This window comes from Lissotriton vulgaris, chromosome 11 (genome assembly GCF_964263255.1).
Source record: "Lissotriton vulgaris chromosome 11, aLisVul1.2, whole genome shotgun sequence".
Classification (NCBI taxonomy): Eukaryota; Metazoa; Chordata; class Amphibia; order Caudata; family Salamandridae; genus Lissotriton; species Lissotriton vulgaris.
The window spans coordinates 313,380,441-313,403,548 of record NC_141699.1 but is presented as its reverse complement, the minus strand read 5'-3'; the positions used below and the strand labels follow the sequence as shown (position 1 = coordinate 313,403,548).

The following is a 23,108-nucleotide window of genomic DNA, read 5'->3' as shown; positions in this document are numbered from 1 at the left end:
GCATTGGTGCTGGGTTGTGATTCAATCTCTATGATGGTTTTTTCTCACGCATGGTTGTCGTAGCAACGTGTAGTTCCGTGTTGCTGTTTGACTACAATCATGGCGGTGGACGCCTCGGTTACATTTTTGATCGCATTGAGGTGTATGCTTTCACAGGGGCATTATCTTTCTTCTGTGCAGTTAACAGGAGAGTGCATTAAGACAGGCACACACGAATTTCTGTATTTGCAACAAAGTGTGTACGATGTGAAAGAATTATTTTTCATCGTTCTAAATTTATGTTGGACAATACTTGACACAGTATATTATGTTACTATGCTAATATGTCTGTTACGTATGTGAAACTTTACATTTACGTTGTGTGTTACCAAGTCCTGTTTCTATGGCCATGAATCCTGGCATTATTTCCCGGAAACTGTTCACTTTCAAACTAATGTGATCAAGGCTGTCCGCAGCCGAAACATGTTGTTAGTTTAAATAAACACCCTTGGAGACTTTAGCGGTGTTGTGTTATTTTGCGGACTGAGAGCACCGTTACTTTGGAACTTTTTGGAATATATATATATATATATATATATATATATATATATATATATATATATATATATATATATGCACCAAACAATTCCCACCACTTCCGGCGTACGTCGAGGAAGGAACTCAGACCACCACAACGATTCAGGCAAAGAAGATGGTTTATTTGCGTTTCACCAGCCTGCAACGACGCGTTTCGGGCTTCGAGAGCCCTTGATCACATTCAGCAAACATTGCGACCGTCATGTTTTTTATACGTTTTTTTACATCAATTGTGCACACCCCCTGCACTGAGTGGACTACAAGTCACATGATTAATAGGCATGAAAAAAAGACTTCCAAGTGGATCTTCGTCTTACGGGGTAATTTACGAAAATAGAAAAATAACTGCATAAATGCAAGTTAAAAGTTTGTATCACATTGATCTTACATTGAATTTTAAGGCAAATTGGTATTCATTATTCGAATATAGTTTTGTATAACAGGATGAATCCTTGTGTCAAGTATCTACAATGTTATACCCATAGCAGTTATATCATGGTTCAGACTACAAAACCTTGAACGAATGCTACTTTGATCAATTGATATATATCATGAGTAAATTATACCCCTGCATTCATGCATACAATATAAAAAGAATTGGAATGAGTCCAACTTAACCGTAAACAGTGCAAAATACAACCATAAAGTGCTAAATTTTGTGCAAAAGTGCAAAAGGTAATACATTTAAAGTGTCCAACGTGCAATTTATATTGACAAATTAGCCGATGTTAGAGATGCATAGCTATACATTATTATGTACTTATAAACAAGAATTTACATATGACTTATTATCAAGGTCACTATTTACCAGTGTCCATAGGACATATGGAAAAAGCCATGAAATATGTGTCTTGTTGTAAAAAGTCAATATAGGCTAATATCAGGGTAGAGGAAATTCATGAGAGTGAGCAAGCAGACAGAATGAATAAATATATACATATATACATGGGCTGATGACAAGGTGCAAATTCGCTGCTGTAATATACTGTGCAAATGCAAATATATAAAATCACTATTTACAAAGTTTTTACACAGTCTTTTACAGATATGTGTACATGTCCTCCGAGTTGTTGAGACCCCTCGGCCATTTGCTTTCTAATTCAAGTATAAATTTTGTCTCCAACTGTCTTAGCTTCTTCTCCCTATTACCGCCGCGTTTGGATTTTGGTACAGCGGCGATAACAAAGTAAGAAAGACAATTAATGTCTCTGTTATGGCACTTGGCAAAATGCCTGGCCACGGGATAAGCAGCATCATTATGGAGGATGGCTCTCAAGTGTTGTAAGATCCTGACATGCACCTGTAGTTTTGTGCTTCCCACATAATTTAAACCACAGGTGCATGTCAGGATGTAGACAGCAAAGTCCGTTTTACAATTGAAATTCCCCTTGATGGATATAGGGGAAGTGTTGAACGGGGTCTCATATGTCGACTTGTTACAGCCGAATTTGCAGGCCCGACATGTGGTACATTTTTTGAAACCCTTCACTGGCTGTAACCATATTGTCGGTTTCCTAGTCTCTGGCGAATTTTTATCCAGGTCATTGCCCATGGATCTTCCCTTTCTAAAAGTCACAGCGGGGGGAATGGATAATCTTTCACCCAGAACATTGTCAGTCAGGACAATCGGCCAATGTTTGTGAACAATGGTTCTGATTTTTCTTTCCTGACGTGAATAGGTCAGAATTAATCTGGGATTGTCTGAGTTGGTGTTTTCAGCTGTACCTTGAATGGACCCATCTTTGAATAAGCTGCTTCAAGGCCGCTCTTCTGCTTTGTTAATGGCTGCATTGATGATTTTGTTGCTATAACCCCTCATTTTTAGTCTGGTGCGCATGGCTTCCACGCAGGTTCGAAAATCTCCCTCATCACTGCAAATACGCTCCAGTCTGAGGACTTCTCCGTAAGGTATGCTAGCGATGAGGTGCTTTGGATGTGAGCTATTGGCGTGCAGTGTGATATTGCCAGCCGTGTTTTTTCTGTGTAAAGTACTTTGTAGTGTGTTGTTAACAATTCTAAGCTTGACATCCAGAAACTCTATTTCGGTGGTGTGTATATGGGAAGTGAAAGTTAGGTTAAACTCGTTATTGTTGATACTATCAACGAAACTCTGTGCGGATGCTGTGTCGCCGCGCCAGACGATGAAAACATCGTCGATGTATCGGAGATACAACATCATATGTTGATCAAAGACCTCCCAGTATTGGTGCCTAAGGACCTGCTCCTCCCACCAGCCCACGTGTAGACACGCGTAGCTGGGGGAGAAACAGGCCCCCATGGCAACTCCTCTCTTCTGTTTGTACAAAATGTTATTAAACAAGAAGAAATTGTTGTGTAGACACCACTCGATTAATTCTGCAATCATTTTGTTATGCGCATATAGCTCAATGGGTCTAGTGGCTAGAAAGTGTCTAATCGCAGCTATTCCTTGTGTATGGTTGATGCTGGTATACAAGGATTCTATGTCTAAAGTCATTAGACATAATTCATTGGACCACTCTACGTTCTTAATTTTTGTAAGAAAATCACCAGTGTCTTTTACATAACTTGGGAGTGATTTTACCAAATCCTGTAAGAAATGGTCTATGTACTGACCAATGTTTTCGCTAGCGCTGTTTATGGCAGATATGATATGCCTGCCAGGTACAGGTACCACCTGCTTATGTATCTTAGGAATAAGATACAAAACAGGCAGGACCGGGTGTTCTTTGAATAGAAATTTCCTCTCCTCATTATATATATATATATATATATATATATATATATATATATATATATATATATATATATATATATATATATATATATATATATATATATACATATATATATATATATATATATATATATATATTCACTGAAAAAACCATAGGTTTCACACCAGTTATAGTTAGGAATTAGCATTTAAAAAACCTTTGAAATTCACTGAAAAAAACATAGGTTTCACACCAGTTATAGTTAGGAATTAGCATTTAAAAAACCTATTAAATTCACTGAAAAAACCATAGGTTTGACACCAGTTATAGTTAGCTGGAAATTTTACTGACATAAAACCATTGAAATTCCCACGTTATAGTTAGTTGGACTCACTATAACTTGCGCGCCTGCAATGCACTGCTGATGACGTCACATATTACATCACTCATGACATGGTCAGTGACATCACTCATGACATCACTGATGACACCATCCTTGTGACAGACTGACAGACCTCCTTTCAGTGTAATGTAACCCTTGAAACACATATTCAAAAATAGAAACTAACATTTTCCAAAAAATGGAGATACCCATACCAGTTACAACAACCAATTCAGTAATACCACCATCTATATACACATCCACTCATTCAGCAACAGTTCTATATAGTCACTCATACATATACTCACTCATCATATGTAGTGATACACATATACATCCTGTTACACACTGACAATCATCCAAAAGTTACTCACACGGAAGCGCCTACGTTCGCGCCACATATGCGCCTTGGAAGCGCCTACGTTCGCGCCGCGTATGCGCCCTGGAAGCGCCTGCGTTCGCATATATATATTCACTGAAAAAACCATAGGTTTCACACCAGTTATAGTTAGGAATTAGCATTTAAAACACCTTTGAAATTCACTGAAAAAAACATAGGTTTCACACCAGTTATAGTTAGGAATTAGCATTTAAAAAACCTATTAAATTCACTGAAAAAACCATAGGTTTGACACCAGTTATAGTTAGCTGGAAATTTTACTGACATAAAACCATTGAAATTCCCACGTTATAGTTAGTTGGACTCACTATAACTTGCGCGCCTGCAATGCACTGCTGATGACGTCACATATTACATCACTCATGACATGGTCAGTGACATCACTCATGACATCACTGATGACACCATCCTTGTGACAGACTGACAGACCTCCTTTCAGTGTAATGTAACCCTTGAAACACATATTCAAAAATAGAAACTAACATTTTCCAAAAAATGGAGATACCCATACCAGTTACAACAACCAATTCAGTAATACCACCATCTATATACACATCCACTCATTCAGCAACAGTTCTATATAGTCACTCATACATATACTCACTCATCATATGTAGTGATACACATATACATCCTGTTACACACTGACAATCATCCAAAAGTTACTCACACGGAAGCGCCTACGTTCGCGCCGCGTATGCGCCCTTGAAGCGCCTGCGTTCGCGCCGCGTATGCGCCCCGGAAGCGCCTACATTCGGGCCGCGTATGCGCCCCCGGAAGCGCCTACGTTCGCGCCGCGTATGCGCTCCCGGAAGCGCTACGGTGCACGCAGCGTCAGCGCGTCAAGTCATGTGACCCTAAAATGCCACTTTTCATTGGTTGCTAACAGTTTTTTTTACAAAAAATGAAATCCCCACCCATTTTCTTCACTTCTTCTTTCACTTTTGTGACTGAAAGACCTGCCTTTTTACTCTTGAATATTTCTTGGTTAATCATGGCTGCCAGACCATCCAGCAGTGAAGATGAGCCTGAATTCATCGATGAAGAGCCTCCTCAACCAAAGGTGAAAGAGCATTTCATCTGGAAATTTTTTTCCATACCAGAAGGACTGAAAAAGGTGAATGCTCCAAAAGTGGAGTGCAGGATCTGCAAAAAAGTTCTGTCACGGGGTGACCTCAAAAAGAAATATTCTTTTGGGAACTTCACAATGATATGCCATGTGGAGAGGAGGCACCCCCAGAATTTTGCCCGGGAAAGTGTCAGGGCTCTGGCACTAGAGGTTCCCAGTGATGGGGCCTCTACATCTACCGGAGGAGCGACTACTTCTGTGAGGGGGCGATCGCAGGAGCTGGTTCCAAATATTCAACCTGCATTCAACAAAGGTGTCCTGAAATACAGATACTGCGATCAACTCCTTACCTTTGGGGAGCAAAGTGTCCTGCTCATGGTTCGAGCATTGGAGAACCATCGCTGCCATTCCCAGCCCTAATTTTTTTTGTTCTTTTTGCTCCTGTTGAGCAGTTTCCATTCCCTGTTTTTGTTTCTGTTTTTTAAAAAGAACTACCTACAATTCTCATCAAAGAGCTATATTCTTAAAAAAATGAAAAAGAGTAAGTGAAGTGGAGTGCATTGATAATGGAAAGGAAAATGAGTAAGAAAGAACAGAAAGGTATGAGAGGAGAAAGGAAGTGAAGTAGGGGGACTGAAAGAAGGTGAGTGTTGGGAAGGAAAGTAATGAGAAGGAGAGTGAATATGGGGAATGTGGATATTCAAAGAAAATGTTGAAAAGGAACGGGGGTGTGGAAGGGTAAGAAAAGATGCATTGCTGGAGTTGCATCATTTTTGTGACACACTCCAGCAATGCATCACTTTTGCGCTTACAGATACGTCTGAAATACTGACGTATCTGTAAGTACTTCTGACATAATATGTGATATATTTAATATGACGCATGAGTAGAAGACTGAAGGCCTCATTTATGAGGCCATGTGTCACTTTAACGCCACCGGTGCGTCACTTTTTGTGATGCACCAGTGCTGTAAATAATGCACCTTATTCAGTCATATTTACAAAGTGACGCATCTAGGTAGATGTGTCACTTTGTTAGCCCCTGCGCCACATTATACCTACGTCAGGTGTAATGTATGCAAAAGGGACGTATTGACGCAAGAAAGTGTCGTAGAGGTGACGCAGTGAAATCTATGAGATATCACTGCGTCACTTTTATGACACTGTTGCGTCCAAATCTTACGCCTGTTTCACAGCAGGCGTGCAGGCCCTTTCACTTGGGGCCTGGCCCCATGTGAAAGGATGCATTGCTGGAGTTGCATCATTTTTGGGACACACTCCAGCAATGCATCACTTTTGCGCTTACAGTACGTCTGAAATACTGACGTATCTGTAACAACTTCCGACATAATACGTCATATATTTAATATGACGCATGACTAGAAGACTGAAGGCTTCATTTATGAGGCCATGCGTCACTTTAACGCCAACGGTACGTCACTTTTTGTGATGCACCAGTGCTATAAATAATGCACCTTATTCAGTCATATTTACAAAGTGACGCATCTAGGTAGATGCGTCACTTTGTAAGCCCCTGCGCCACATTATACCTACGTCAGGTGTAATGTATGCAAAAGGGACGTATTGACGCAAGAAAGGGTCGTAGAGGTGACACAGTGAATAAACTGGGTTTTCCCCATGCTACGCTCCCCGGTCCGCTCTCCGGAGCGCGTACCGGGCGCTCCCAACGCGCAAATCGTTTTTTTTGTTGTTTTTTTTTGCCCCACGGGACCCTATTATAGCCCCCACATCAAACCTAGGGGGTCAGGGGGGGTCTACCCAGCCCCCTTATGGTCATTTCCCCCTTTTTTTTGGCCACCTCTTGTGTCTCGATCCGACCGAGACACAAGATGGCGGCCGCTCCGGACTGTTTCGAATGTTTACAGACACCCGTGAGCCAATCAGCTTTCCGCGCGCAAGTCGCGTGTCGCGTCCGGTGCCCTCCAAGGTGCACGCACCGGGGCGCGCCTATAGATATATATATTTTTTTGAACCTAAATTACTCTAAATCCACTGGAGCACATATCTTGAGACATAGCAAAGGCACATCGGGCTACCAGTCCCTACAATTTTGCCATTTGGTGGAAAACCATTCAGCCGTTCGGGCTAAAAGTGAGTTCGACCGCCCTATGGAAATTAACATGGGGAAAACACGTTTTGGGACCCCCTTTTATCTTGGCCCCCGCTTGACGAATCACCCCGAAACTTTCAAGGAAGGACCGGACCTCTGCGAGGCAAATTTGAGGAAATTTTCAGGCAGATTCATCAACTGGCGCCAAAGTTATTCCAAATAGAATTTTGAGATTTTGCATTGAAAAAAATCCTAACTATAACTACCTACTGGCGACCGCCAATATGTAATACATATATATATATATTCACAGAAAAAACCATAGGTTATAGTGGATATATAGTTAGGAATTTGCATTTACAAAACCTTGAAAATTCAATGAAAAAACCATAGGTTATAGGCCATATATAGTTAGGAATTAGCATTTACAAAACCTTATTTTACTCGCATAAAACCATTGAAATTCCATATATAGTTAGCTAACTATAAGCGCTAACTATATATCGCGCACCCGCAATCCACTGCTGATGATGTCACATATTACATCATTCATGACATGGTCAGTGACATCACTGATGACATCACTGATCACAACATCCAGTGATTGTATGTGTCTGTAAAGTTTAAATATGTTTCACATATTGAAGAATGAGTGGATGTATAAGTGTCTGGATGAAGAATTTAGTAGGTGCATGACTGACTGTATGAGTGAGTGATTAAATGTGTCTCACTGAGTACATGGGTTAGTGACTAAACTGTCTTAATTCGTGCATCAGTATGTTTGTTGTTGTGTAAGCTGCTGCATGTGTTGATCAGTAGCTATAAGAGTGGCCATATGGGTTATTGATTGGTTGCCCAAATATTTGAATGGGAGGCTGAGTGTGTGTGTGGGTGGCTGGGAGGTGCGTGACTCTGTGCATAGATGTGTGAGCAGTTGATTCACTAGATGTATGGTTTCAAAAGTGCACGTGGAAACAGCTATATGGGCGGTTGACTGTGCATGGGTGTGTTGGTGAGTGAATGGATTTCTCATTGCTACATGTGCAAGTAAGTACGTATGTAAAACACAATACATGTGAGAGTTGAGATATATAAATAACTGAACATAAGAGCCAGTGAATGTGTGAGTGGCTGTATCGATCACTGTGAGCTTGTATCAGGGATTATATAAGAGAGTAAATATGTGTTATTATATGTTTGAATAAGTAAGATGTGTATAACTGTATAGTTGAGGAAATGGAGGTGTGATTGATTCTTTGCATGACTGACTAGGTGTGTGAGTAACTCCATGGATGAGTGACAGTCTGTGAGTGTCTGTTTATACTGAGTGTATGTAAGGTTATATTAGAGTCTGAAGAGGTTCATTGTATTATCACATGAGTGATGTGATCAGTGATGACAAATGAGATGTCATCAGTGATGTCATTTGAGTTGTCATCAGTGATGTCATTTGAGATGTCATCATTGATATCATTTGAGTTGTCATCAGTGATGTCATTTGAGATGTCATCAGTGATGTCATCAGTGATGTCACTGACCATGTCATGAATGATGTAATATGTGACATCATCAGCAGTGGATTGCGGGTGCGCGATATATAGTTAGCGCTTATAGTTAGCTAACTATATATGGAATTTCAATGGTTTTATGCGAGTAAAATAAGGTTTTGTAAATGCTAATTCCTAACTATATATGGCCTATAACCTATGGTTTTTTCATTGAATTTTCAAGGTTTTGTAAATGCAAATTCCTAACTATATATCCACTATAACCTATGGTTTTTTCTGTGAATTTCATTGGTTTTTTAATAGCAAATATGAAAAGCTTTAAAATGTCAAGTACGTGATAGATAAAAACATTTTCGTATTTATGCACGCTGATGTGCTTTGAACGCTGCCCCCCCCTCCCCTCCGTTGTAATCCGTCGTACCTCCTTGTCTCTCCATTTGATTGATTGTTGTCCAAGCATTTACTGTTTTAGAATTGGTTCTCTTTGGATCATTCTCTATTTACAAACAAGCACAAAGTCGCAATACTCTGTTTAGTCTTTGCAGATAGTGAAAAATCGTGTAAAAAAAATAAAAGTAATCGAGCAAAATCAGTAGGCCACTAATTGGATCTCTTTTTGACCTCGCTAAAATAGAAATATTAGGAACAACCCTTCTTGAGAAATACGAAAATAGTGAGATGAACTGAGCTCCACACCATGAGGGCTGCAAGACAGCTCGGCTCCATCACCCATCCCGCACAAAATAATGACAAACCCTATGCAAATATTAAAAATATAGACAACACACCAGCAAAGAAACAGGGTAAAACATTTTATTAAAAAACTATTTACATAACGTTGGTTTATAAGATGATGTCAGTAGTGGACCGATGTGTGAATAGATCGAAAACAGCACAAGGCTCCAAGATCCGGATAGCAAGCTCCTGGATGTTGGGTGCCATAGTTTAGAGTTCTGAATTTCAGCCTTTTTCAATGCCTGTGCTTTGTTGAATCAAAATGGCGGCTTGACACAAAGCTGACTCAAGCGTTGCTACTGATGCTATGCAGACCAAAACTGGTTTTCAGTTTGTACATTTTTCTAGATTTTTCAATCCAAGTTTGGTTGACTTTGTAGAACGATGGCTTCAGATTTTCAACATACGGTGTGGTGGCGCTGACTGGGAGGGGGCGCTTCGCTCCTGCCCCCTCCCCAAGTAAGATTTTCATACGTGAAAGTACGTTAATGGTTTTGGTCCCTGAGATGCTTCGATGTCACTACCATTCTCAAATAGCATAAGTTCTAGATGTTGGGTGCCATAGTTAAGAGTTCTGAGCAGCGCTTGTAACACTGTCTGAAGCTTATTTCCACCTACTGCAGCTTCACTATTCTCAAAGTAAGTGAGTGTCGTTTGTGGACCTGACTGCATTAGAAAACAATGTAATATGTTACCTTCCTAAACAGCTTGACGGAGGCCCCTGAGGGACGCTGTGATGGCCATGGACTCGGAGAAGACGCTTGGCTCCGACACCCTCCCCAAGTCTTATAGCACTGGTGTAGCCTGAGATCGCCCCCGACATAGGCGGCTGGCTCCCGGGGTCCGGCGGTACTTTTTGCCTTTTGATGACTCTTCAATTCTGGACCTTGTCCCACAATCCGTTTGACCTGAAGACAAGCTGTAGTGGGGCGCCCCTTTATCGTTTTAGTTGCCATTCCGCCCGCTTTTGCTACACTGTGCCTCTTCCGCCATTCAGCTGTTTTCCGCCCGCTCTTGCGACTACAGCGTCTCGCTCACCATGTAGTTGAGATGCGCCCGCTCTTGCGGTGCAGCGATAGGCGGCTGCCACAGGACTCTCAAAATGGCGGCCGGCTCTTCGGTTTTGGGCCTGGTCCACTAAAATGGCCCTGGGACACCTTGGAACTCGGACGCTTGTCTGCTAGGGCTTGGGTCCCATTCTCGAAAAGCGTCCCCTCAGCCGTGAAGATTCTACAAAAGTCTTGGGGGCCTCCGACTCCCGCAGGCTTCTGGTGGGGAGCGGCTGCCATGATTGCTCGTGGAATGGCCACGACGGAGCTACGAGATGGTAGTGGTCTCATGCTGACGCCAGCTTTAGTCTGAAACATCCAGAAACACTGTAGACTACCAATTCGATCAGTTCCGGTAGCGCCCCAACATGACCCGGAAGAGAAGAACTTGCCCTCCCCTCTTTGACTGATGGTTCTTGTTGCCTGTCCCCTCTGTTGTCATTTAACAGAACTTTTTGGACTGCTGAAAGGGGTTGTGTTCTGAACGCTGGTTGGTGGAGACATTTAGACTATATTCTTGACCTACGTTGTCGCGTAATGCGTTTTATGACACGCCGCGTTAGCGCACCCGGAAGTGATCCGAGGCGCGGCGCGCAGCGCGTAACGTAAGCATAACAGGTCATGTGACTTGTTAATAAAACTTTTCATTGGTTCATTTTACTTTTGTTAATTTAATGATGAAAAGCTTGGTCTTATGACCTAAAAATTACGCTTTTTATTATTTTCGAACAATATTTTTTTTTCAAACATATGTTATAATATTCCAGGCTAATGTACTTTCCCGGAAAATTTACAACTGTCTTGCAAGTAAAATATATTCCTTTTTCGAGAAAAAGGGCGTTTCTTCCTTCCATGACGGAGCCGTTGAGTAAAAGAGATTCGGCCTGCTGTCTTAGTCGCCGATACGCCTGATTATCAGATTCTTATCGATCACTTTATGTTGCAGACATGAAAAACACAACTGCCCTTGACCATTTATCTTTACTGCGTTCCTACATATTATACCTTTTATCCGTCATGTAATTGGACTGCTTTATTTCACTTGCCTTTTACTGATTCGAAAACAGTCACTAAAAGTAAAAACTTTACAAATGAAAATACTACTACCGTGTTTTGTTTTAAAAACCTTTATTGTGAAAATGTCAGTATACAAATACGGGCCTATAACCACGTGGGCCGGCCACGGAGCAAACTCAAATCGTATATGATGAGGAGACATTTACACTGTAGAAGAACGTAACGAGCGGGCCATTAGGTGACAAGAACAAAGGTGTCTAACAGTTGCGGAATCGGTGGACGTACATTTTGTAATTAAAATACGACAGGGCCACTTACAATAACATTTTCTAGATATACATTTGCGGGCAAAGAGTTACGAGTCCCATTTATACCGGCGCCATTTTGGGCGAGGCCGGGCAGGTCCAAGATATAGTCAAAATGTCTCCACCAACCATCGGCCAGACCAGAACCCCTTTCGGCCCTTTATGTTACAAGATGGTGTCTTCTATTCAGAAAATATTGGTGGCAGCATTTTGAAAGGAAACAGAAACAGCCGTTCTCCTAGTGAGTTTCACATTGTTACATTTAGGAAGAATGTTGAAGAGTAGTATGTGGAAAATCTGAAGCCATTTTTCTACAAACTCTCAATCAGACTTGGATGGAAAAAAAAACCTGAAGAATGTACAAACTGAAAACCAATTTTTGTCTGTATAGCACCAACAGTAACGCTTGAGTCAGCTTTGTGTCAAGCCGCCATTTTCATTCAATCAATAGCGTCCCCCTGCACACATTCAGGGACCTGGTCGTGTCTTCAGATGAAACGCATTGTAGGAAAAGAAGCAGAAAGGAAAAGGAAAAATGTTCCGCCGGACCTAGTGAAGCTGCAGCAGGTGCAAATAAGCTTCAGACAGTCTTACAAGCACTGCTCAGAACTCTCAACTGAGGCACTCAACATCCAGGACTTGCCATTCGGATCTTGGCGCCTTGTATTTTTGTTTTGTTTTTGATGGAGGGGAAAGAACAAAAAACAGACATTGAAAAAGGCTCAACAGTGCAGGGCGCCTTGTGCTGGTTCCGACCTATTCACACATCGGTCCGCTACTGACATCACCTCATAAACCAACGGGGCACCCCACGCCGACTTTCGGCGCAGCATTGTAGGATGGCCACACCAGTGCGGCAATTTGCTGGACACCACCTCGGTGCCATCCAGATCTCGGCGCGTTCATTCATTCAATAGCGTCCCCCTGCACACATTCAGGGACCTGGTCGTGTCTTCAGAAGAAACGCATTGTAGGAAAAGAAGCACAAAGGAAAAGGCAACAAGTTCCGCCGGACCTAGTGAAGCTGCAGCAGGTGCAAATAAGCTTCAGACAGTTCTACAAGCACTTCTCAGAAATCTCAACTGAGGCACTCAACATCCAGGACTTGCCATTCGGATCTTGGCGCCTTGTGCTGGTTCCGACCTATTGACACATCAGTCCACTACTGACATCACCTCATAAGCCAACGGGGCACCCCACGCCGACTTCCGGCGCAGCATTGTAGGATGGCCACACCAGTGCAGCCACTTGCTGGACACCACCTCGGTGCCATCCGGATCTCAGCGCGTTCGAGTCACTGTGCCGGAAGAGTAACCGGAACTCAGCTGAACACGCCGTCTTTCGGCGCAGCATTGTAGGATGGCCACACCAGTACGGCAATTTGCTGGACACCACCTCGGCGCCATCCGGATCTCGGCGCGTTCGAGTCACTGTACCGCAACAGTGACCGCAATTCAGCTGGACACGCCGTCTTTCGGCGCAGCATTGTAGGATGGCCACACCAGTGCGGCAATTTGCTGGACACCACCTCGGTGCCATCCGGATCTCGGCGCGTTGTGCTGCCTTCGGCCTATTCGCACATCGGTCCGCTACTGACGCCGCCTCACGTGCCAACGGATTTTCTACGCTTTTTGTAGCCCTATGTCGCATAACAGGTCATGTGACTTGTTTATAAAACTTTTCATTGGTTCATTTTACTTTTGGTTTCCTAAAGATGGAAGGCTTGGTCATATGACCTAAAAATAACACTTTTCATTGGTTTAGAACATTTTTTTTTCCCAAACGATGAAAGCCCCACCTTGTTTCTGGATCATTCAGACTGAAGCTGGCGTCAGCATGAGAGCACCACCATCTCGTGGCTCCGTCGTGGTCATTCCGCGAGCAATCATGGCAGCCGCTCCCCACCGGAAGCCTGCGGGAGTCGGGGGCCCCCAAGACTTTTATACAATCTTCACGGCTGAGGGGACGCTTTTCGAGAATGGAGCCCAAGCCCTAGCAGGCAAGCGTCCGACTTCCAAGGTGTCCCAGGGCCATTTCAGTGGACCAGGCCCAAAACCGAAGAGCCGTCCGCCATTTTGACAGCCATGTGGCAGCCGCCTATCGCTGCACTGCAAGAGTGGGAGCAACTCCACAACATGGTGAGCGAGACGCTGTGGCCGCAAGAGCGAGCGCAACTCAGCTAGATGGCCGCCACCTGGGGAGACCCGTTCACGCCGCCTCCCCCCCCCCCCCCCCCCCCGGGCCGCCGCACGCCAATTTTCGGAGCAGCATTGTAGGATACCAAAACCAGTGCGGCAGTTTACTGGACATCACCTGGGTGCCTGTCGTACATGTTGTGTCAGCCATGTGACACTGGACACAGACCGCTACTGACGAGGCCTCCCCCCGCACCACCCGGGACGCCCCACGCTGTTTTTCTGTGCTGCATTGTAGGATCCCTAAACCAGTGCGGCACCCAGGCGACATCACCTGGGTGCCGTCCAGAACTCTGCACGTTGTGCTGCCTTGGGACTATTCGCACAACAGACCGCTACTGACGAGGCCTCCCCCCGCCCCACCCGGGACGCCCCACGCCAATTTTCGGAGCAGCATTGTAGGATCCCTAAACCAGTGCGGCACCCAGGCGACATCACCTGGGTGCCGTCCAGAACTCTGCACGTTGTGCTGCCTTGGGACTATTCGCACAAAAGACAGCTTCTAACCATTGTTGCTTTTTGTGTTAATAAATGTTTAAATGTTTTTAGTTTTTGTTCTGTTCATTATCGTTAAAAGTTAATAAAGTTTTATAACCTTAATTTGTTGGAGTGTTATCTATTTTTTGAAAAACGGGTGAATGGGGCCTTGAATCGGGTTATTGTCATGTGTGGGCTTTGGAAGTGTGCTGCTGCAGGATCGGACATTTCAAACTCAAATGCACGTTCTTTTTCTTACCTTTCCGAAGCATGGAGCGCAATAGCAAGCAGAGAAAGAGTGATGCACGTGTTGAACACTACCTGACCTGGCAAGTTGCTGGCAGTGCCCCCCCGCCCGCTCCTGAAAGAGGGCACACACACACCGCCGCCCCGAGTACTTCACAAATCTTTAAAAGACCATGCGCTTGTTCATGAGGCTTAAATGGTTTATCACCTCTTCTAGAACCCCTACATCGACCCTCTGACGTTTCATGGAAAAATTACCATGTAACACAATACCAAGCCCTGTCAGCTGAAACCCCCAAGGAATCGTGGGGCATATTATCAAGGGGGTTTATCTCCGCTTTTTTGGCTTTAAAAACCATGAAAGCGGAGATAAAATTATTTCCCTATTATCAAGCTGTCGCTAACACCAGTTAGTGACACCTAAAAGGAGATAGCGACCATCTTGGGCCCGGCTTTGCATGTCAGTGATACTTATCACTAATGACATGCAAAGTGGCGTGCCAAGATGTTAGCGACTGGAAACAGTCCCTAACATCGCTACCTTCTATTACCAACTTTTGGAGATATTCGCGCTAAGCGCGAATATCTCCAAAATCTAACACCTGCCCTGAGCAGTTCTTAGCCATGTTATCCAATGGGAGGTGGATAACATGGCTAAGAGCATTAGGTCGATAATACATGAATATCGCTGACTTTTCTGCGATAATAGCAAGGTTTATCTGCGATAAAAATCGCCGATGTGCGGCGATAATTTTTGTCTCTAAACAAGTTATAGACAAAAATTATCGCTAGTTGTTAGTAATATGCCCCCGGGTTTTTGCTTGCAGAAATCGGGAGGCGGGAGACTAGCACTGAAATCAGTACTCACACGCCTGAATCAGGAGGATTGCCATGTCTGAATTCTCTACAGCTGGGGCCATAAACTACATCCGCAGGGGTAGGTGATAGCCTGGGACCAGCCTGGCATCTAAAATGGCTGCCGTGCACGACAAAATTGTGGCATTCGAAAAAAGGCAAGATGGAGCAGCCGCTGGAAGAGATATATCAACATATATCAGCCTCCTCAGCCACCCTCAGGAAACATAGGGGATTAGGATATGTCTCCCGCACCCCCTTATACCTAGTACTTTAATTAACGAAGCACAAAATGGCGAATTCCCGTTTCGCTACCAGTTTGCGGCCCAGTTCGCGGCCCGTGAAGCGCTTCTACCGTGAAAAATCATTTTTTTTTTTATTTTCCCCACGGGACCCTTTAATAACCCCAACAACATTCCTAGGGGGTCAAGAGAGGGATACCTTGCCCCCTTTCATTAAATTCCCCCTTAGTTTTTCACCTTTTCTTCTCTCTCGATCCTACCGAGAGACAAGATGGCGGCCGCTCCGGACTGTCACGCAGCAAAAAAAAAAAAAAAGCTCACGCACAGCCGCTGGAAGAGATGTATCAACATATATCAGCCTCCTCACCCACCCTCAGGAAACATAGGGGATTAGGATACGTCTCCCGTACCCACTTATAACTAGTAATTTAATTTACGAAGCACAAAATGGCGAATTCCCGTTTCGCTACCAGTTTGCGGCCCAGTTCGCGGCCCGTGAAGCGCTTCTACCGTGAAAAATCATTTTTTTTTTCTTTTCCCCACGGGTCCCTTTAATAACCCCAACAGCATTCCTAGGGGGTCAAAAGGAGGATACCTTGCCCCCTTTCATTAAATTCACCCTTCGTTTTTCACCTCTTCTTCTCTCTCGATCCTACCGAGAGACAAGATGGCGGCCGCTCCGGACTGTTTAGAATGTTGACAGACACCGGAGAGCCAATCAGCTTTCTGCGCGCAAAGTTCCGATAAGCGAAAAGTAAGCGGACCGGATCGCTGCCCAGAGCGCTGTTACAGATATATATCTTGATTTAAACGTTAATTTCTCAAAAACTACTGGAGCACATATATTGAGACCTAGCAAAGGCACATCGGGCTAACAGTCCCTACAATTTTGCCAAGTTTCGTGCAAATCCATTCAGCCGTTCGAGCTAAAAGTGAGTCCAACCGCCCTATGGAAAACTCAATGCAAAAAACGCGTTTTGGGACCCCCCTTTTTTCTCAGCCCCCCCTTGACGAAACCCCACCAAATTTTCAGGAGCTGCTCAGAAACAAAATGTGCCATTTTCCTGAAAATTTCAGCCGATTCCATCCACAAACGCCAAAGTTATTAGACATAGAATTTTCAAAAGTCCCATAGGGAAAAAATCCTAACTATATATACCTACTGGCGACCGCCAGTAGGTAATATATATATATATATATATATATATATATATATATATATGTATATATATATATATATATATATATATATATATATGTATATATATATATATATATATATATATATATATATATATATATATATATATATTACCTACTGGCGGTCGCCAGTAGGTATATATAGTTAGGATTTTTTCTCTATGGGATTTTTGAAAATTCTATGTCTAATAACTTTGGCGTTTGTGGACGGAAATGGCTGAAATTTTCAGGAAAATTGAACATTTTGTTTCTGAGCAGCCCCTGACAATTTGGGGGGGTTTCATCAAGGGGGGGCCGAGAAAGAAGGGGGGTCCCAAAACGCATTTTTCCCATGTTAATTTCCATAGGGCGGTTGGCCTCACTTTTAGCTCGAACGGCTGAATGGATTTGCACGAAACTTGGCAAAATTGTAGGGACTGTTAGCCCGATGTGCCTTTGCTAGGTCTCAATATATGTGCTCCAGTGGATTTTGAGTAATTTAGGTTCAAAAAAAGATATATATCTGGGCGGAGCCTAACCACACATCTGATCTGATTGGCTGTCAGCACTTCATCCAAGAAGTGTTGGCAGCCATCTTGGGACCAATATACATGATAGCACCTCATTAAAAAGCATTGTAGTTAATAGAGGGTTTTAGGACTTTAGTTACATTATAAATCATTTGTTGATGGTACCATACTCGTTTTAGGAATTGTGGTGGGTTCTAAGGTGATTTTACCATGTGAAAAAACCTTCTGCTGTGATATCATGAATATTGTTTGAAAGAAAACTAATATCTCATGATTTTCCCACAGTGGTTTGGAAGGGGATCTATAAGCTAAACTGAAAGCATATTTTCTGTAAATTCACATTATCTTTCTCAGTCATGTGAAAATGAAGTCTGACATTCTCAGTAAAACATGTACATCCAACAAGGACAGAGACTGTCAGTTGATTCCTTTGTGTTCTACTGCAGCCTCCTAGAGTGTTCTAAAGAACAACTAGAGCGCTAACAGTCCTACTTATTACAAAGGTATGGCACACCTGAAGCCATCTTGATTGGAATAAAGTGGTAACTCTTAAAACATTTAATTTAAAAAGAAACAACATGAGGGGGTATATTTTGCCATAGAAAGTATGATTAGTGCTGCAGAATGAAAAATTAGGGCACATTTTGAGTGACTTCTCAAATCCTTTTCTATTTCATTAAAACATTCTGACATGCAGTCTCCCAAAATGGCCACCAGAGACAAAAGAGCCCAAATGTAGCCCAAATATCACCCAGATGTAGCCCAAGTATAGCCCAATGACAGAATGTCCCAGAGTGTTCTAAAGAACAACTAGAGCGCTAACAGTCCTACTTATTACAAAGGTATGGCACACCTGAAGCCATCTTGATTGGAATAAAGTGGTAACTCTTAAAACATTTAATTTAAAAAGAAACAACATGAGGGGGTATATTTTGCCATAGAAAGTATGATTAGTGCTGCAGAATGAAAAATTAGGGCACATTTTGAGTGACTTCTCAAATCCTTTTCTATTTCATTAAAACATTCTGACATGCAGTCTCCCAAAATGGCCACCAGAGACAAAAGAGCCCAAATGTAGCCCAAATATCACCCAGATGTAGCCCAAGTATAGCCCAATGACAGAATGTCCCAGAGTGTTCTAAAGAACAACTAGAGCGCTAACAGTCCTACTTATTACAAAGGTATAGCACACCTGGAGCCATCGTGATGGGAATAAAGTGGTAACTCTTAAAACATTTAATTTAAAAAGGAACAAAATGAGGGGGTATATTATGCAATAGAAGGTATTATTAGTGCTGCAGAAAGAAAAATTAGGGCACATTTTGAGTGACTTTTCAAATCCTCTTCTATTTCATTAAAAAATTCTGACATGCAGTCTCCCAAAATGGCCACCAGAGACAAAAGAGCCCAAATGTAGCCCAAATATCACCCAGATGTAGCCCAAGTATAGCCCAATGACAGAATGTCCCAGAGTGTTCTAAAGAACAACTAGAGCGCTAACAGTCCTACTTATTACAAAGGTATGGAACACCTGAAGCCATCTTGATTGGAATAAAGTGGTAACTCTTAAAACATTTAATTTAAAAAGGAACAAAATGAGGGGGTATATTTTGCCATATGAATTATGATTAGTGCTGCAGAAAGAAAAATTAGGGCACATTTTGAGTGACTTCTCAAACCCTCTTCAATTTCATTAAAAAATTCTGACATACAGTCTCCCAAGATGGCCACCAGAGACAAAAGAGCCTAAATGTAGCCCAAATATCACCCAGATGTACCCCAAGTATAGCCCAATGACAGAATGTCCCAGAGTGTTCTAAAGAACAACTAGAGCGCTAACAGTCTTACTTATGACAAAAGTATGGCACACCAGAAGCCATCTTGATTGCAATGAAGTGGTAAGTCTGAAAACACTCAATTTAAAAAGGAACAACATGAGGGGGTTAATTTTGCCATAGAAAGTATGATTAGTGCTTCAGAAAGAAAAATTAGGGATCATTTTGAGTGACTTCTCAAATCCTCTTCTATTTCATTAAAAAAATTCTGACATGCAGACTGAAACATGCACTTTGAATACCAGCAGCAGACGTCCCTAGTGAGCAGTAGCTTTACTACAGTGATCTAATGTGCAACTAGAGTGCTAACATTCAGAATTTATGGCAAATGTGTGACACATCTGAATGCCTTCTTGATGGAACCAAAGTAAACAAGCATTGAAAATGCAATAGATCTCGCCCTCGTTTAAGTTAAAGCCATTCTGTTTGTAATGAGGTGGCTTTTTAGCTTTGCTTTTATTAGTGTTTTTTCAACTTTCATGTAAATAACATGCATCTGTATGCATATAAGTATATGTATGCATGCATTTATGTTTGTATTTATATAGATATACAGATGATATATGTTTATATATGTATGTATATATATATATTCACTGAAAAAACCATAGGCTATAGACCATATATAGTTAGGAATTAGCATTTACAAAACCTTGAAAATTCACTGAAAAAACCATAGGTTATAGACCATATATAGTTAGGAATTAGCATTTACAAAACCTTGAAAATTCACTGAAAAAACCATAGGTTATAGACCATATATAGTTAGGAATTCGCATTTACAAAACCTTATTTTACTCACACAAAACCATTGAAATTCCATATATAGTTAGTTGCACTAACTATATATCGCGCACCCGCAATCCACTGCTGATGATGTCACATATTACATCATTCATGACATGGTCAGTGACATCACTGATGACATCACTGATGACATCTCAAATGACATCACTGATGACATCACTGATGACAACATCCAGTGACTGTATGTTTCTGTAAAGTTAAAATATGTCTTACATATTGAAGAATGAGTGCATGTATAAGTGTCTGGATGAAAGATTTAGTAGGTGCATGACTGACTGTATGAGTGAGTGATTAAATGTGTCTCACTGAGTGCATGGGTTAGTGACTAAACTGTCTTAATTTGTGCATCATTATGTCTGTTGTTCTGTAAACTGTTGCATGTGTTGATAAGTAGCTATATGAGTAACTATATGGGTTATTGATTGGTTGCCCAAGTATTTGTATGGGAGACTGAATATGTGTGTGGGTGGCTGCGAGGTGTATGACTCTGTGCATAGATGTGTGAGCAGTTGATTCACTAGATGTATGGTTTCAAAAGTGCATGTGGAAACAGCTGTATGGGCGGTTGACTGTGTCATCAGTGATGTCATTTGAGATGTCTATATATATATATATACACACACATGCATATGTGATACATGGATGTGGAGTAAAGTTTAGTAAATCTATACTTACCTATCTTTACTTACCTTCATGATATTTTGGTCCTCCAAACATTTTTCCACCATATTTTGGCAGCACTCCGCCACTGTTGTTGATATTTCTCCATACAATCCCTCACCATGAGCATTAAGGATTAACAAATGTCAATAAACTACTCCTGTTCTGTGTATACTCAGATTGTCTTCAATACCCTGCTTGAAATGCTGTAAGATGAGAACTTTCAAAATGAAGGCAACCTACCCTTTAGAGTATACAAAATCTTTGCAAATGGCCTTCTCACTGTCTATTCCTGTTCTATAAAACAGTCTGTGTCTAATCTACACTATACCGGGAGGCTCTGGTGTGTATTTTTCTATTCTACAATAGTATTATACCACAGCTGTGATGTTACCTACTCGCAATCGCCAGTAGGTGGTTATAGTTAGAACCTTGTTTCAAAAAGTGTTTTTTATTTTGCAAATATCTTTAATGCCGTTTGACAAATCTTTTCCAAATGTTCAAAAATATTTGTCCTATAGACACTCTTGTTGTTAAATGGTGTACATCCATTCAGAAATTCCATAACAATTTTAACATTTCTCAGTTATACAAATATAGAGTCTCCGTGAACGCTCCCGATCTCGAGCCTGCAATCTGATAGGCTGCCAGCAGTTACAACCAGGAAGTGTTGGCAGCCATCTTGTCACTCGGTTAAACTAAGTCACAAGGAAAATATTAAAAAACATGAAAAAACAAGAAACACCCTGACCGCCTTGGCCTTCTCAGTGGGTCCCACAAGGACCCCCAGGGTCCCAAAAATATATTATTTAAACATTTCCTCAGGATTTGCATTGGATCCGCAAATCCGGCCAAATTGTTTTATTCTTTTTTAAATGAAGCATGGGCTCCTGCACCTCATTTATTTGAAGCCCCGGGCCACCTCCCCGGGGCTATGTTTATTAAATGTGGGGTGCCACGTGCCCCCCGCAGCCCCAGGGACCTCCACCTCCCTGGGGCATTCATTATAGAATGAATACCCCAAATGAATGCATGGGGACAAAGTCCTGGGGTCTGCCACCACCCCGGGGCAATTTTCTTTAAAATGCACAGTGCCACACACCCCAATGCTGTCCTGGGCTACATAACATATAGAATGCGTGGGGGGCATCAGGGTCTCCATGAAGCCCCAGGGACCACCACCTCCCTGGAGCTACAGTATAACATGCATGGGGGTCCTGTCCCCACTTAGCCCCAGGGACCACCACCTCCAGTGCACAAATCAAGTAAAGGCAGGGGTCTGTTGTGGATCCCTGGGGACCACCACCTCCCCAGGGCTACAGAGAAGATGGAGGGGCCGTGCTGCCCCCCTTCAGGAGCTCTTAATGGCCCTGGGGACTGGCAACCCCCCCCCCCCGGCCAGCTTCAGGAATAGCCTGTTGTGCCCACCCCGGGGACATTGCGGTTTGCTATGGCTTGGTGAGAGCACTGCTGCCGCCGTGCCATCGCAAACTCTGCTGCACTTCATGGAAGCAAGAGCAGGAAAAAGCTAAGCAGAATTGCTTTCAGGCAGTGGGAGCTGCATGTTAGCAGCTCCCACTGCCAAAAAGCAATGCTGGCTCCTGCAGGAGACGGGGAGGCGGCAGGGACAATAGGGCCCCAATGATGGGTCCATGCCCCGGAGGATGGGGTCCCCAAAGCAATATCAGGCCAGGTAGGGTGGCCACAAAGGCACACAGGCCCCATGAGAAAAATGTTAAGGCCTGGCCCCAGTGGATTGGTTCCCTGGGGCAGAAATCAGTGCTCTGTGCAGTCATGTTTCCTCTGGCTAGAAGTGCTCTCTCGCTGTTTGCTCATGGCATTCAGAGGATTGCAGCAAGACAGAGCCATCATAAAACTGGGCCTGATTTCCATGATAAATATGGCAATGCTGTCCTGGCCTCTGGATTTATGTTCTGTGTCTCCATATGGAATTATGTATTAACACAGACTGGAATTGCATGGAATTTTTCACCTGTTGGTCAAGTTACCCCGAAGGAATGGAAGGACCTGTGATGCAGACCTCTTCACTGCTATCAAATTCGAACTGTCTTGATTGTTTTCTTTCTCAACTTGCTTATTCCACACCCAGGCAAGATCTGTTCTATGACTCTAGCCATTATTGATATGTATATTATATGTAATAAATGTATTACACTATTTAAAAAAAAAAATTCAGTCTCAGGAGGCAGGCCACATGGCACCTCTCCTTTTTTATAAAAAAAAAATGGGTTAGGCCCTGAGGCAACCTCGCCAA

General features: G+C 42.7%; 1 pseudogene; it reads left to right on the top strand.

Annotated features, from left to right (window-relative positions):
* The first annotated feature begins 22,621 nt into the window (after positions 1 to 22,621).
* Positions 22,622 to 22,867, top strand: LOC147679702 (cytochrome c oxidase subunit 7B, mitochondrial pseudogene; annotated as a pseudogene).
* Positions 22,868 to 23,108: the final 241 nt, after the last annotated feature.